The 17398-nt window shown below is 42.7% G+C and overlaps 1 long non-coding RNA gene across 1 annotated transcript; it reads left to right on the top strand.

The window, feature by feature from the left end:
* Positions 1–582: 582 nt before the first annotated feature.
* Positions 583–17222, top strand: LOC119232610 (uncharacterized). Its single transcript, XR_005122167.2, has 3 exons — positions 583–708; positions 4170–4274; positions 11045–17222. It is a non-coding gene; the product is annotated as an uncharacterized LOC119232610 (long non-coding RNA).
* Positions 17223–17398: the final 176 nt, after the last annotated feature.

Below are 17398 nucleotides of genomic sequence, written 5' to 3'. Positions count from 1 at the left end.
GAGAGAAAATATAAAAAAGTCTGTTTTTACCCACATCCCTGTTTACACTTCCCTTCCCATTGGACATGAACATGTAAAACTCGGTGTATTTCTAGACTTTTTTCAAAACATTTACATTCACTTTTATGCACACGCACACAATCTCATCTCATAAAAATTCCGTTTATGTGAACATTCCTTTAGTTTTTCATTCATTCAAAAATAAGTTACAGGAACAACGAGGAATTTAAAACAGTAAGAACACCAGCCCAGGCCTCAGGAGGTTGTGTTGCGCTGGGACAGACCTTATTGCATGAATCGCACTGATACTCCTAAGATTTTAGCTAAGGCGGCGGGGTATCTGGTGCTCCTGGGGATGGGGCCAGCACTAAGAGGTGAGCTGGTGGGTCTGAGTAAACTCCCAGCGCTGGGAAGGTGGGATGGGCTGTGAGGGTTTGAGGCTGGGGCGGGGCAGGCTTCTGCCCACCCTTGGCGACCTTCTCTGGGAGGCTCTGCCCCCCCGCCCCTTTCAACGGTCCCAGTGGCCCAGTGTAGGGGGCGGGGCAGGAGCCAGACCCTAGGGCGGCAGTTTGAGCTCTGGGGAGCTGAGCCCCCGGGTGCTGTCTGGGCGCGGGGAGGGACCCTGGGAGGGCGCAGGGGAAGGAGCTTGGTCATCGGACTCCAGAGTTGGAGCTGAAGGTCAAACGGTGGTGGGAATAGACGGGACAGGTCAGTCCAGGGACTTTCTAGGGACTCTGGTCCATGGGTCTGTGCGGGAGGTAATAGGGGAAAGAGTTACACTACGCTGCAGTTTGCCTCTTCTCAGGTGTGGTAATGGTTTAGGATGTAAGGACTATGAAATTGGCATTCTTCTCTGTAGGACCCATTTTCTAAATTGTAGAGGTACGACTGTTTGAGATTTTTTAGGAAGAGGAGGTAGGAGGTTTTTTTTGAAAAGCTCTCTATTTCAGATATGTAAGATGTTGTGCAGTCAAGTGTCAGTCTTCAGGAATGTTCATCATTTGACTGCTGGCTGTGCTTCCCTGTCCTAATCTAAGTGTCTGCATTTTCTCTGATCAGTACTCTACCCACTAATCATATGTGACTATCAGACACTTGGAATGACACAAGTCTAAATTAAATAAACTCAATTTCATGTTTACCTAAACAGACCACTTGATAACTGGTGGTCATGGTACTGGAGAGCACAGGTTAGATAGTAGGGATGGTGAAGAGAACAGGCAGAACACCGCATGCAGATAGAGCTTACTTAAATTGCAAGTGAATTTCTGTTTTCTTTCAATAGCTTTTTACAAATTAAAAATTGCTGTTTGTGGCTGGCGTGAGAATGGTGTCTTCCAATGCCAGATGCATTAGGTCTTCTTGAAAACTGGTGTGGGAAACAAATGTGCGGTGCACTTCCAGTCTTAGGGTAATTGTAGTGACTAAGACAAGAGCTACTCAAATTGAAGTCTTCTTTGGAAAGTAACAGTTTCTATTGTCACTCGTTGCCTCTCTGAAGAGTACATTTGATTATGTGACTTCTCATACCTTAAAAATGACCATGAGGGAGACTTGAGAAACGTTCTTGTATTTGTAATATTTCCCAGGGGGAACAGAAGTGACAGTTGTGATTTTTGTTATTTCATTAGACAGCATCTTAACTTTTAGGGTAATGTTTTGTGCAATGGATGTTTGCGCACTGCGGTGTAATTATTGAGTGTACCAAAATGATATTTAGACCAGACTCCTCATTTTTAAAATAAATTATATTTAGGAGGGGTCAGCATATTGTAAGTCATTTTAAAGAGATTTATGGTGTCTTCCTTATTCACCTTGTGTTTATAATTTGAGTACTCATGTTGTATACCCAAAAAGGAAAGAAATGTGTCTATATAATTAATATATATGTGGTTTAAACTTATTAGTGCATTGCCTTGAAAGTTTACATACAGATTTGTCAGCAGTTTCCTTGTTAAACATTACCAATTTTTTTTAGACTACAGTGAATCAACTTTATTTCCATTTTTGTTAACACAGATGAAAGCTTTGCCGAGTTCCTCACAGAACTCTTAGGATATAAACTGTAGTCTTAGGAGGTCTGTGAAAGAAGTGTGTGTGGAGAGACTGTTCTCACGTTTGCTATAATCTTAGATATTTTGTACATTATGTGTTTGATAATTCAACAACTATATATTACAATTTAAGGTATAATGAAACATTTTAAAATGGAAGTAAAGGAAGTAAGAAATAGAGGGGAATCTTGACAGCTTTTACTGTAAAGGAATTAAAGTTCTATTGTAAACAGTGCTGCTATAAACATAGGGGTGCAGATATTCTTTGGAATTAGTTTCTGTGTCCTTTGGGTAAATACCTAGGAGTGGAATTGCTGGATCATATGGAAACTCTATGTTTAGTAGGTCCAGAAATCTCCACACAGCTCTCCATAGTGGTTGGACCAGTTTGCACTCCCACCAGCAGTGCAGAAGAGTTCCTTTTTCTCCACACCCTCGCCAACATTTGTTGTTGCTAGTTTTTTTAATATGTGCCATTCTCACTGGTGTAAGATGGGATCTCATGGTAGTTTTGATTTGCATTTCCCTGATTACAAGTGATGGTGAACATTTTTTCATATGCCTGTTGGCCATTTGCATTTCCTCTTCAGAGAAGTTTCTTTTTAGCTCTTCTGCCCATTTTTTGACTGGATTATTTTCTTTGTTGTTGTTGAGTCTCATCGGCTCTTTGCAGATTTTTGTGATCAGTCCTTTATCATTAGTGTTGTGTGCAAAAATGTTCCCCCAGTTGGTGGGGTTTCTCTTTGTTTTTGTTATTGTCTCTTTTGCTGTGCAGAAGCTCTTTAATTTGATGTAGTCCCAGCTGTTTAATGCCCAAAAATAGATGACTGGATCAAGAAGATGTGGTACATATACACCATGGAATATTACTCAGCATTCAAAAAAGATAAACACATGCAATTTGCAGCAACATGGATGGCGCTGGAAGGGATCTTGCTCAGCGAAGTAAGCCAGAAAGAAAAAGAAAAATACCGGATGTTCTCACTCATAGCAGGAATCTAGAAAACTTAAATAAGGGACCAGGAAAATGAATAACTATAAGAAATTGAAAATCAAAATCAACAAAAAACTATGAACCAGAGACACTTTTTGGGGGGTGGGGGGTGGGAGGGGAGGGATTGGGTTCAGAATGGGAGGTTGAAATTGTATGGGGAATATAAAAATAAAATTTATTATTTAAAAAAAAAGAAAAAAAGATATTAAAGTTCTGTCCTTTGTCATACTGTACTTAACTAGCAGGTATAAAAATAAGTAAAATGACATCATTGAATAAAAAAACAAACTGGTAAAACATCATCACTTTCTAATGTTTAAAAATTCATATTTATGTTTCTAAATACATCTTTTAAATAATTGGCAATAATAAACTCTTCCTCTACATCACCCTGTTAATCAGCTGTCTGAGTTAGTTGATATCTGGAAGCTTCCACATACACTCAGTGTGGTTAGTTATACAAAATATAAAACAAAAGTCAGCCTGGTCTTTATCCTGCAAATGTTCGGCTGAGAAGATCTAACATGGTTATTTTCATTAAGTTACCTTATGCCTGTTGGCAGGCAAACACTCCATACTTTTGGGGAACTCTGGTAGGAAAGAAATCTGCTGTACTTTTGAGCACTTTTCTCTACCATGTTCCATGAAGGATTTCAAGTGACTTGTCAGGGATATAGAAAATACAGTATGATGTGCAAAAGTCTTCAAGCGTTGTGGGAACTGCTTTACAGCTATGCACATCATCATGGTAGATTGGGGTAGTAGAAGGCTTGTGAAGCTGTGAAATGTTATTTACAGCTATTTCCCACCAATACACATTTATTGAAGTTACATAAACGATCTGATAGTTGCTGTTGTCTAACCAATTATTCACCAGATTAAAAAAAAAATTACTAAGGATTTTTAAACTGCCTTACTGGAGATTCTTCATGTGTAGGATAAATTTACTCTTAGAAATGGAAAAAAGGAATGAGCAAAAACTATAGTCCTTCAAAGAAAGGTTAAGAATTCATAAATAGGTTAAAGGTCCTGGGAGGCATTGTTGCAGGTCATTACATTTTATATTCAGATATTCAGAATGTTGATTTCATTTCTTGGTTTTTCTTTCAAACTCACTTTAGGCTCCTGCTTACCCGTCTTATTTTGGAAGATTTTTTAAATACTCTGGATAATCAAACTTCTCTAAAACTAACAAGTTACAGGAGCCATCAGACCTTACAGTCCAGGTGAGAAATTGGGTCCTCACTGGTGGCCCAGTGAGTGGTTCAGTCTCAGCACTATCACTGATATGGCTTGATTTCCATGCCCGGACAGGGAGCTAAACAACGTATGGTCACAGACCTCTCTGTCTCACCCGAGGCTCCCCTTGCAAGTATATTTTGGCAAATCTGTTCTGCTTCCGACCTTGTCTCTGGTGAATCTTCTCACCAGCGCCTCCCCACCCCGCACCTCTGGTCTACACCCCAGTTCTTCTATGCAAAATAAAGGTTAAATATAGGTAAGAAATTAAAAATTGAAATATTTCTAAAAATTATTATTCAGTGTATGATTATGTTTTCTATATCTTTCAAAAATAGCATGTGGTGTCTTAAATATATAAGCTAAAATATTTTGTGTAATCTCAAGGGACTGAATTATCAGGGAAGGTAAAATAGGGGAAGCCAGGGATTAAGTCAGTACCCAGAGATAAAGCTTATTACTGGCCTCTACCTACTGCTAGGTGTGAAAAGCATTCTCACAAAAGCATGGAGACTGCTGGATTCTGATTAGCCACATGCAGGATTCCCTGAGTTGCTTGGGGTCAAGCACAGCTGTTTCTGAAGCCCAAATGATATTTTCCCTTCGGGCTTCATAAAGAAAATTCAGAGTTGGAAAACCTTGTCCCTTCCCCCACCCCTAATGGGATGCTGATGTGTCCTGTATGGTGAGAGATGCAGCTCAGGCCCTCTTTTTGTTGTGATGGTGATGGCATTGATTGGCATAGGAACTGTGAAGGTGGAGTGTCTTAACAGGGGTCACTTTCCTTCCACTCACTCTGGGAGCACTAGTCACTGTAGCCTGGGAGAGAGGGGAAGAGCAGGTTTGACTGCAGAGTTGCTTCTGCCCATTGGGTTGTTTATAGTCCAGCCCCTATGACCAGGGCCAGAATGCTTAGGAGATGGCGACTGGGAGGGACGTTTTCCAAATCAAACTTGTAAAACTTTGGCTGCCAAGGCAACATAGACTGGGTGCAAAGATGGAGCACTGGGTTTCTTGTTGCTCCTGGAGCATTCACAGGAGAAAGTGGGAGAGGAGCAGAATTCCAGAGAAACTTGGCAGTTGCTTCCCTGGTTTCACTGACTGGCAGCTGCTGTCCTTATGTTAATATCAGTGATGAGGTGGTTAAGAGGGGCCCCTAGGGCACCTGCAGCAGATGGATCTTAGGGCAGTTAAGTTTTGGAAATCTGGGTAGAGCCAAGTAAAGGGATGTCTTACTGGTTTCTTTTATATGCCAATGGATACTTGAACCCTGATTGGGGATGCCCTAAATTGGACCATCAGTTCTTTGCCACCACCATTTTAAAAATAAATACCATGTGTAATGAGCATACCGTAGGACTCTTCTGGCAGCAGTGCCATAAGACTGTGCCATCTCTGTTTTTCTCCTTGGTATTTCAGAATCTTTTGAGAAGATTATTTGCCTTGAAGCAGATATGTAACCCAGTTATTTAATGTGCTGATCATTCCTAATATTTTAGTTTTAAAAATATTGATCCTCACATATATGCATCTGCAAGCATAATATCTGAACATAATTTTATAATAATTCTGTGTCAGCAGACATAGAGCAAATGTCAGTTGTCACCTGCCCTTACTTGAAAAGTTTGGAACATAAAAATCTGTTGACAGTTTTTAAAGCTTAACACATAGCGGTGTGGAGGCAGCTCTCTTTTTGCTTTCACAGATCTGTTGTCCTTGAATACCTGAGGATACTGAGTAGACGCTGACATCTGTCTCACAGTAGCAAGTGCACAGTGTGCTTGGCACCTACTTTGGGCTCCTCTGGGCTGTGGGGTCTCCCATGCAGGCACTGGTAGAAACAGATGAGGATTGGAAATGGGATTATTTTTTTCATTTCCCTATTCTCTATATAGAATATTAAAAAATAGCACATTAATGTTTGCATATATGAAAAGTGCATGTAGAAAATAGCTTGCACATAAAAAAATAGCACATCAATGTTACTCCATATGGAAAATAGTACATTAATGTTACTGCACTATTTCCAATACCTCTTGGTGGAGTCTGAATTTTCTATGGATATCATCATGTCATCTGTAAATAGTGATAGTTTCTATTCTTTCGCAATTTGTATTCCTTTTGTGTCTTTCTCTTGCCTAGTTGCTCTGGCTAGGACGGCCAATACTTTGGTGAGCAGCAGGGATGAGAGTGAACATCTTTGTCCTGCTCCTGATCTGAGGGGCTACCCTTTCAGTTTTTCACCATTGATCTGATGTTATCTGTGGATTTGTCTGTATGGACTTTGATGAGATATGCTCCTGTTATCCCCAACATATTGAAAGTTGTTATCATAAGTGGGTGTGGAATCTTGACCATATGATTTTTATCTCTCTTTTTGTTGTGGTGATGAATGGCATTGATTGGTGTATTTTCAAACAACTTCACATCTCAGGAGTTAAACCTGCTTGGTATGGTGGATGAATCTCTTACTACATATATTAAGTTTATGTATTTTATACAATTTATATACATTATATTGCTGAATTTGATCTCCCAAGATTTTCTTGTGTATTTTTGCATCTGTGTTTATGAGAGATGTTGTTCCACAGTCTACCTTTCTTGCACTAACCTTGTTTGGTTGTGAGATTAAGCTAATTTTGGTCTTATAATATGGCATATAACTCACTCTTCAATTCTTTTAGAAGAGTTTGAGGGTATGTATTGGGTTTTCTTTAAGAGATTGAGAGACTTATCAAGTGATGCCCTCTCTAATGGGCTTTTATTCTTGAGGAGACTTTTGATTACTCTTTGATTTCTTGGCTTGCACATATTCTTTTCAAGCTGTGTTTTATTTTAGTTGAGTTTTGAAAGTTGTTTTTCTAAACATCGATCCAATTTGCTTGCATGGGCAATTTCGAATTACCTCTTAAGATACTTTGTGTTATTGTTTGCCCTCTTTCCTATCTTATTCTTTTATTTGGTTTATACTCTTGTTTTATAGTGTATCAAGAGTTTAATCATTTTGCTTATACTTTCAAAGTACCAGTTTTTCATTTCATAGATAATTTGCAATACTATTTTGGTTTCTATCTCATTTAATTCTGCTCTAATTTTTGTTATTTACTCATTTCCACTGATTTTTACTTTCATTTGATTGTCATCCTAGTTCCTTCATCAACTGAGGGCTTTTTGTTGTTGTTGTTGTTGTTGTTTGTTTGTTTTTTTCATTTTTTTATTTAACTTTTATTTTTTTAAAGATTTATTCATTAATTTGTACAAGCACTGGATACAGTCAGAAGCGTGGGAGGGTGAGAGAATTCACCAGAGGGGAGCAGTGGGTGGCAGGAGAGGTCTGTGGGCCATGTGGAACCCTCACTGGGCGGCCGGCCGGGCGTCGAACCGGTGCTGCAGAGGCTGCGGGCAGCTTCGCAACCCAGCGCTCAATCGGTGTGCCACTGGGGAGGACCTCAAATGAAGTTTTTTATTCGAGATGTTTTTTATTGATTAGGAGGACCTAGAACTTGTTTTTCCATATTCATTGGTCTCAAAATAATTGTTAAGTTCTTTGATTTCATCATTGACCCAAACATTACTCAAAAGCATTTTGTTTTACCCCTCCATGTTTGGGTATTTCCATATTTCACTAAGTAGTTGTTTCCTATTGTGGTTCTTTATCCTTGTGTGATCAAAAGGATACATGATGTAAGTTTTTTTTTTTTTAAGATTTATTTATTTATTTATACAAGCACTGGGTACAGTCAGAAGCGTGGGAGGGTGAGAGAATTCACCAGAGTCAGAGTGGAGAGCAAAGCAAGCAGACTGACGAAGTACAAAGTACACTGCTGAGGGGAGCAGCGGGTGGCAGGAGAGGTCTGCGCGCCATGTGGGACCCTCATCCAGTGGCCGGGGATTGAACCGGTGCTGCTGAGGCTGTGGGCATCTTTGCAACCCAACGCTAAACCGCTGCGCCACCGGGGAGGCCCCATGATGTAAGTTTAAGTTCCATATGTTTGTGAGATAAATTTTGTGTCCAAACATATGATCAATCCCTGAGAATGTCCCGTGTGCACTTGAGAAGTATATGTGTTCCATTTTTTTTGGAATGAAAACTGTACATGTCTGTTATGTGCATCAGATCCATTACTTGATGAAGGCTGTTGTTCCTTTGTTCATTTTCTGTCTTGGTTATGAAGTCATTGGTGTGAATTGGTAGGTTGAGATGCTCTGTATTGTGTTACTGTCAATGTGTTGTTTAGATCTATTCATGTTGCTTTATAAATTTGGGTGAATCTCTGTTTGGTGCACAACTACTGATAACAGTTTTCACACAGTGATGAATTGTCCTCGTGGTCATTAAATAAAATCCATTGCCACCAAGATAGGATAAAGAGGGTGTCCACTAGAATCCTTGTTATTCAAGGGTTTGGAAGTTCTAGCTGAAATAATAGACAAGAAAAAGACATAAAGAGAACCATATAGGAAAAGAAGTGTAACTTTCAAAATTCAAGATATGCTAATATACTTTGGAAAAAAAGCTCTACACAAGATTTTCAGATGAATGAGTATATTAAAGTTGCAGGATACAAAACCAAACAAAAATCAGTTGTATTTCAGTAAGCAAAAAATGTATCAGAGGAAAGGGAAATAAGGAATGCAGTTGCATTTACATTCACAACAAAACAAATGAAATGCCTGGGAATAAACTTAATGAAGGAAGAAATGGAATTGCATATTGAAATGTATTTAAACCTGTTAAATAAAATAAAAGAAGACACAAACAAGAAACTACCCTCGTGGTGGGATGAATTCAGATCAAGCAAGTTTCTCAACTTCAGAATTCTCACCTGGTTGCCTGGGATCTGTCCTTGGTTGCAAGTGAAAACCAGGAGGCTGAGAGTCCCTATGAGTTGCAAAGTCCCATTCCGCCTTTTTCGAGATCCTTTGAGAGGGTCATCAAGCTTCCCTGTTTGAGGGCTTTGTTTCTTGGGGAACTTAACCTTCTCTGAGGAGCTGCAGTTGGCAAGTCTGCTCTGGATGCTGGTGGATACCTGTGTGGTGACTATAGGGGGCCATGTGGAGTTGCTGGTCACTTAATGTCTCCACCACACTTTGCTAGTAGAATGCAGTGAGATACCCAGATTGGGTCATTGGACTACTTCCTGGCAAACCTGAGCAACCTTGCTTCCTTCCACTGCCTCCCACTCTGTTCACAGTTTTCCACAGTCTTCTGGGGACTGTACATAGTCTCACCTCTGCTCCATTGACCAGGAGGGCCTGTCTCTCCTCTGGGGCAGATGGACACGGTCCTCAGCACCTCTCATCACTCCCATTACACCCACGCTCATAACCTCTGTCCATTTCATCAGGAGAGAAGGGACCCCATTCAGGTGTCATCTATTTCCACAGAGATATGGGTCAGAGATGTCACATTTGCTGACACAGAGAAAACATCTCCCACAGCTGTTGAGGTATGAGGAATTTCAACTTCTGCATACTCCTCCCATACAGCAGCACTAGTTCAAGCAGAAAGAAGGAAAACATGGAGGACACATTCTCTGGCGTGTTTCTTAAGAAGTCTTGCTCATCCTGGCAAGTTCTGTCTTGATGTCAGCGCAAGCCACCAGAAGAGTGAACCGTAACTACTTCCCCTCCCCAGTAACAGAAGACACTACCACTTAACATGAGAAAAAAATTTCCTTTGAAAATCAATTATGTGACAGAAAAATGACATTGATATTAGAAGATATGCTCACATGACAAAAAATCATAGTTTCTTTTTTTTTAAATTTTTTTTTAGATTGATTTATTTATTTATACAAGCACTGGGTACAGTCAGAAGCGTGGGAGGGTGAGAGAATTCACCAGAGCCAGAGCGGGGAGCAGAGCAGGCAGAAGGACCGAAGTACACTGCTGAGGGGAGTAGCGGGCAGAGGCTGCGGGCAGCTTCGCAACCCAGCGCTCAACCGCTGTGCCACCAGGGAGGCCCAAATCATAGTTTCTGCAGGCTGAAAAGGGAAGTGGTCCTCCAAGGAAAGGTGGGAGAAGCGTGATTATGAAGAAGATAGTGCCATGAACACTGAGGGTGGTGGCCTGAGTCCCATAGGACCCTAGACCTGTCTGGAAGGTTCTGACTGGAGGCCTGGACTGCCTCAGTGGCAAGACTCTTTTTCTGGGTCTTCCCATTTGTTACAAGTACTCTGGCCTTGAGATCTGACTCGGTAACCTTAGGGGCTGTTACTCATAATTCTCCTTTGCTCTTGAAACAACAGAAACATGTGGTAGTGAGAATGTCCACCCCCTGTGTCCTGGAGTCTCCCTTTGCCAGAATCAGGATGACCTTGGTGAAGGGCCATTTTCCCCTCTAGGATATGCCCAAGAAGCCTGATGAGTGCCTGAGCATCAATGTCCCTGTCACCCATAAAGCAGCTGCTTCTCACTGGTCTCTGCTCTAGGCAGTGGTGGTTTGATGCTTATGATATTGCTGGGCATTTTCTGGACCTTTGTTTTGGCGAAGGAAAATCCACTGAAGAAAATTTCTTCTTTTTTTTCCTGATGTTCTTGAGGTGTCTGCCTTTCATCTGCAGGAGATGGAAGGGCTTGCTTGCTGGGGACTCTGATTCTTTCCCAGTGAAGAATGACTCATCTCACTGCTTTAGAAGGTTTCTGTCCTGCAATTTTTTTTTTCATTTTGTTGTCTGTGTTTGGACCTCTTGCAACTTATCCCCTCATGAGTAGGGGCACATGTCTGACCTCGGCTCCTTTTCTGCTACCACAGGCACTGGGGCTCAAGCCGCCCCTGGCTTCTGTCTCCTTTGGATGAGAAGTCATCGATCCCCTGAGAAGCTGGCCTGTCTCCACTGGTCGCCCTCTGGACGTTGGTTGATCCTGAGGAAGGCAAAGGGTCTGTTGCACTGAACACATCAGCTTGGTGTAATTCAAGAAGCACGTCACAGTCTTGAAGGAGCACAGCAAGAAGGCATCCTGGAGACTGGCTCTGGGACACTGTCAGCGTCTGGTGCTCAACCTTCCCAAGACAGGTTCTGAGTGTCATTCTCCTGCATCTGCTGTAATAGACTGGTGTGGGGCTCTTCCTGGATCATGGAGGTTTTGATCTCTTAAGGTCCATATTCATGCTATGGATGTGACTCCCCGGGTTATTTCTGAAGTGACTGGATTTAATGGTGACCTCCTAGGCAGGGACCTCTTTGATGTCCACATCCCCCCCATGTTCTCTGAGCTCTGCACATTGGGGCCCTAATGTCAGGTCCATTGTTGCCATGTTCTGAGTCTCAGGGGTGCACAGTCACTGATACTCTTCTTCTTGTGCTTGCTGTCTAAGTCCAACCTCTGTGTAGGACCAGACATGGAGGACACTCAGGCACTTAGCGGTGACCCGTGAGGTCTCTGCATGCAAGCTCTGTTTGGGAGTTCTCTGTGTGAGCCTTTAGGGGTCTCAGTGTTGGACTGTGTCAGAGGCACCTGCACACCTGAGTCAGAGATCTCTGGCAGGATTCCCTTTGAGTCTGTTGGTGGTCACTGTGGGAATCTGTCATGGTGCTATTTGGGCCTCTGCCACTTTCTGAGAAATTAACTCAACACATGAGGTCTCAACTTGTCTCCAGGGAGCTGTCTTTGGTGTTAAGTGAAAGCATGAGGCTGTGAGTACCTTCTGTGCTCCCCTGTCCCCCTTCAGATTTTCCAGAGGTCTGTTGAGAGGGACATCAAACTTCCCTGCTTTAGGGCTCTGCTTCTCTGGGAACTTGACCTATTTTGAGAGCTGTAGGAGGCAAGTCTGCTCTGGATGCTGGTGGTAGTCTGTGGGGACCTTAAAGGGTCTGTGGTGTTATGGGCCCCCAATGTCTCTCCCCTTCTCTGCTTGTAGAATGCAATGATGTGCCAGCCGCCTCCCTCACTGCACTAACTATGAACAACTCAGAACCACTTTGCTTCCATCACCCACCTCCCACTCTGTTTGCTGTGTTCCACAGTCAGATGGGACTGCACTTAGGATCATCCCTGCTCCACTGCCCAAGAAGGCCAGACCCTCTGCTGCATATGATAACATGAGGTCTCTGAGGTGCCGTGGTCATCACCACATGGGGTCCCTGCCTGGGCTTTCTGGGAGTCCTCCTTGGCAGGAAAGGAGACTGGGAAGAAAGGCACCTCAGCGAGGTTGGAACTGATATTTTATTATCAAGCTCTGCTCCAAATGGTGTGGGGTTCAATACCAGGGCTTGATTAACTTGCCTTTGGAGCCCATCCTGATACACAGAAGGCTAAGCTAGAAAAGACAGACTGTGGATGGGGTGAGGCTGGAAACTTTTTCAACTTGAAGAGATTAGCAACTTCAGTTTTGAGGGGCCAGTGCCTCCTGGGCCTCACACAAACCCTTCTTGTATGTGCTTCCTGCTCATATCAGTGAGCCGGCCGTGCACAGACAGCTGCAGGCAGGCAGTTGTGTAACTCGCTGGTGGAGGAGACTCATGTCCAGGCTCCTTGGGAGGGTGGACTGTCTGGGAAGGTAAAAGGCATGTTGGTCACCAGCCTGGAGAAATGACCATTGAGGGGGATCTGACCCTTTTGAAACTGCCAGAATTTCCTGACGAAATGGGCTCGCAGGATGATTTTTGCGTTATCTGCAGGCAACTGTTTAAGGGCCTCATTCTTTTTTTTTTTTTTTTTTTTTAAAGATTTATTTATTTATTTATACAAGCACTGGGTACAGTCAGAAGCATGAGAGGCCTAGAGAATTCACCAGAGCCAGAGTGACTCTGGCACTCGGAGCAGAGCAGGCAGACTGACGAAGTACACTGCTGAGGGGAGTAGTGGGCTGCAGGAGAAGTCTGTGCGCCATGTGGGACCCTCGCCAGGTGGCCGGGGATCGAACCGGCGCCGTGGAGGCTGCGGGCAGCGTCACAACCCAGCACTCAACTGCTGCACCACCGGGGAGGCACTCATCTTTCTTTTTAACAATGACCTTCAAGCTTGGGAGTCCCCAAAATGCTGGGAGATGTTGGGGGTTACTTTGCTGGTGGCTTCTTGCAATTATTTATGCACAGAGGCTGAATTCCTGCTTCCTAGCAGCTTCTGCTAGAGGTGACAGTGCAGGTTTTGTATTGTCATTGGCATGAAGGATCATGATCTGTTCTGAGCCACAGGGCTAGATACCCTACAGCAGCCCCTCTAGATTGGTCGTGAAGTTGGTGGGAATGGAAAGGAGCATTAGAAGTGGGGCTGAGTTTCAACCTGAGCCTTATATCCAGCCCATTATTGGGCTCCAGAAGGAGTTTAGTGTTGGGGTTGGGCCACAGGGGACTGGACTAAGGGCTGGGCCAGAGAGTGATGTGAAGCTACTTCTACTTCATGAATTTGCCCAGGTAAGACATTAAACACTTGTCCCAACAGGATGGAGGGAAGTTGTTCTGGGGATCCAGAGACCATGACGAATCCATTAGGGACTCACTGTGCAGATTCATAGATCCCAAGGTTTTCTGTAAGTGGCCCCCCAAAATCTCAAAACATGGCAGCTTTCTAGCACCCAGCAGCTGCTCTGATCTGTCTTTCATGCTCCAGAATGGTGGGCCACCCATGATATCCTCTGTGTCATCCAGCGACTTGAGCATATTCCCCAAAGAATTTAGGTGACTGTCTGACCCTTCTGCTTCTTCTCTCTCCTTTCAGCTGTACTCTCATGTGGATTAGCATGTCCAGTAGCTTCCGGGGGTCAGGGCTGATGAAAGTCGGGCTACCAGCCTCCACCTGGTGGTTTCTAGTATTGTCCCATAATGGGGCCACTGGTTGGGTGCTTGGAAAGTCCCCTCTCCGGGACTCAGAATGTGACCACTCTGAGAGGCTCAAGGCCTTGGAAACTCTGGAATCCCACCAGGACACGGATGTAAAAGGACGGGTTGAGCATCCTGGGCCTGAGATGGTTTAGATGGGAGACTGTGTCCAAGGGATATGGGGAGAAGAGTATAGGGCAGTGCCCATTTGCAGTGACAGCAAGTCACACTGAGGAAGAGTCAGCTTGGAGCCTGGAGATGGGTGGCCAGCAGAGGCCATCAGACATGGAGGCTAGTCCTCTGAACTGGGGGATACTGAGGAGTGAGGTGAAGGAGCAGGTGAATGGGGGCAAAGGCTCTCCAGGGGAAGAGGAGTGTCTGATGGCTCAGAGGCAGTCAGGTATGACTCTGCACTAACAGAAATTGAGGAAAACATGGGTCCTGGTGAGTGGGTGGAGGCGAGAGATAAGGGGTGCTTGGTTGGAGAAGTTGACAGGGACATGGCAGGAGTAGCAACTTCCACACACTTCCCTGGAGGCTGGTGGGCTCTGGCAGATGCTGCTTTCCACACGTTGCTCAGGGGGTCGTGACTTAAGGGCTGATGGCAGCTTCCCTTTTCAGGGAGCATCCTCAGGTGGCTGCACAAGACAGGAGGCCCAAGCAATGGCCAAGAGCAGAGGGATCAGGAGGCCCAAGCAGGCCAGGCAGGTGGGCACCGGTATCATCCCAGTCTCCTTCCATTGCCTTTGGCTGACCTGGGGCTACCAGCCTCCACCTGTCGTTGTTTTCTAGTGTCTACTCAGAATGGTGTACCTGGTGGGGGGCTGGGAAGGGGCTGTCAAAGGGACCCAGGATGTGACCATGCTGACAAGCTCAAGGCTTTGGCAATCCTTGAATGCCAAGCAGTCAGGGACTAAAAGGACATGCTGAGCATCTTAGGACTGCAAATATTGTTGGTTTCACTTCTTTTCTCATTTGGATTCCTTTTATTTCCAACCATTGATTGACTGCGCTGACTTGGACTGCCAATGCTTTGTTGAATATCACTGAAGATATCCCGGCATACCTGTCCTGTTCCTATTCTTAGGGAAAACCTTTCAGTATTTTTAAATTTATTTATGCGTACAAGATCTGGTTGTAGGCCTGTGGAGTGGTGGGTGAGATGATTCACCAGAGACTGAGTGGGGAGAAGAACAGGTCAATCTACTAAAATACACTTCTGAGTAATCAAAAAGATAAACTCATGCCATTTGCAGCAACATGGATTGAGCTGGAAGGGAACATGCTCAGTGAAATAAGCTAGAAAGAAAAGAGAAATACCAGATGATCTCACTCATAGCAGGAATTTAAAAAACCCAAATAAGGGATCAGGAAAAAGACTAATTATAATAAAGTTAAAATCAAAATCAACAAGCAACTATAAACCAGAGACACACTGTGGGGGCAGGGAAGAAGGGAGTAGGATCAAAACAAGGGTGGTGCAAATTTTACAGAAACTATAACCAAGATGAAAATGCATACATTGTACAAAAATGAAAAATGATGTAAAAATATATAAAATAAAAATAAAGTGATTTTTCTAAAAAAAAATAAAATAAAATACACTGCTGAGGGTTGCAGCAGGCAAGATAGGAAAGGTCTGCTGCACCATGTGGGTTAGTTCCCTAGCCTGGGATCAATCTCATGTTTCAGTGGCTGAGATAGCTTGATATGCTGTGTCTTTAACCCCTGAACCACCAGGGAGACCCCAAATCTTTCAGTTTTTTAACACTAAGTTGTGTGTTTCTCTATATGGCATTTATTATGATGAGATATGCCCCTTTTCTTCTTAATTTATTAGAAACTTACTGACAAATGGGTGTGGAAATTGTGAAATGCTTTCTAGTGTCTATTGAAATGACCATCTGAATTTTCTTTCTTGTTGATGTGGTGAATGTCATTGCTTGCATAATGTATGTGAAACAACTTTGTATCTCTGTTAATCAAGATTTAACCAAGTTAAATCTACTTGGTCATGATGAATGATTCAATTAATGTTTTGCTGGATTAATCCCCCAAGATTCTCTCGGGGACTTTTGCATCTGTGTTCATCAGAGATATTGACCTGTTTTCCATTTGTACTGTCATTGTTTGGTTTTGAGACCAAGCTAATGTTGGCCTTATAAAATGTGATATGGAAATTTCCTTATTGTTCAATGATTTTTTGAAGGGTTGAGGTTAGATCTTCTTTAAAGTATGAAATGTTTGCATTTGAAGATAAAAAAATCAGTGGACCTTGAGGGGATTATGTTGAGTAAAACAAGTTAAACAGTGAAAGGCAGATATCAAATACTTTCACTTATCTGTGGAATATAAATACACAAAACACTTGTTTTGTACTGAAGAGTTGGAACAAATCTTGAACTTATCAAGATGAAGCTAATGGTTACCTGAGTGAGCAGGAGAGAGAGAGGAGGGTATGGGAGAATTGGAGAGGTAAGGTGTGGGCATGTGTGAATTGAAGGGGTGGCGGGGGAATCTGGAAATGAACATGACAACAACAGAGATGAAAAACTGGTTGGAGGGGTTCAACAGCACATTGAGATGCAGAAAAAAGAATCATCAGATTTGAAGGTGGAGTAATAGAAATTAAGCATTCTGAAGAACAAAGAGAAAAGAGTTTGAAGAAAACTGTCCTGTGAGACAGCCTTAGGCACACCACGCATATGAATGAGAGTGTTAGAAAGAAAGGAAGGAAAAGAAAGAACAAAACCTATAGAATTACTGGCTGGAAACTTAACAAATGTGATGAAAATGATTAATCCACAGACAATGTTTACCTCTAGCAAGATAAAAACAAAGAAATCTACCTTTTGTCTCAGAGTCAAACTGTGGGAAAACAAAGGGTTAGTTTTTAAATAGCAAGAGTAAAACAGTTCTTCATATCCAGAGGGACCACAATAAAAATGATCAAACTTCTAATCAGGAACTTTGGTGGGAAGGATGAGATATTCAAAGAGCTGCTTGCAGTCCCACTTACAAGTGGAGGCCTTTTGAACTGAAATGCTTGATTCTTATTTGAAAATGCAGGATGTTTTAGAGGATTATGTGTATTTGAGTGTGTGTGGTGGGGAACCACATATGTCTATGAGTACAGAGTGTTGGAAATATTTTCAGTTTAACTTTTATTAATTTCAGAAGCAAAAATTCTAGAAAATTATGAATATATATATATATATATATAGAGAGAGAGAGAGAGAGAGAGAAAAGGTTTGAATATTTCAATTTTTTATGTATTTAGCTTTCTAAGTTTTGGGCAATTATTCAATTATTCTCTAGTTAAAGAGAGTGGAGAGTCACTATAATAA

The sequence above is a fragment of the Talpa occidentalis genome, unplaced genomic scaffold, assembly GCF_014898055.3.
Source record: "Talpa occidentalis isolate TD23 unplaced genomic scaffold, MPIMG_talOcc4v2.1 talOcc4.7, whole genome shotgun sequence".
NCBI lineage: Eukaryota > Metazoa > Chordata > Mammalia > Eulipotyphla > Talpidae > Talpa > Talpa occidentalis.
This window is presented reverse-complemented; position numbering and strand designations above follow the sequence as displayed.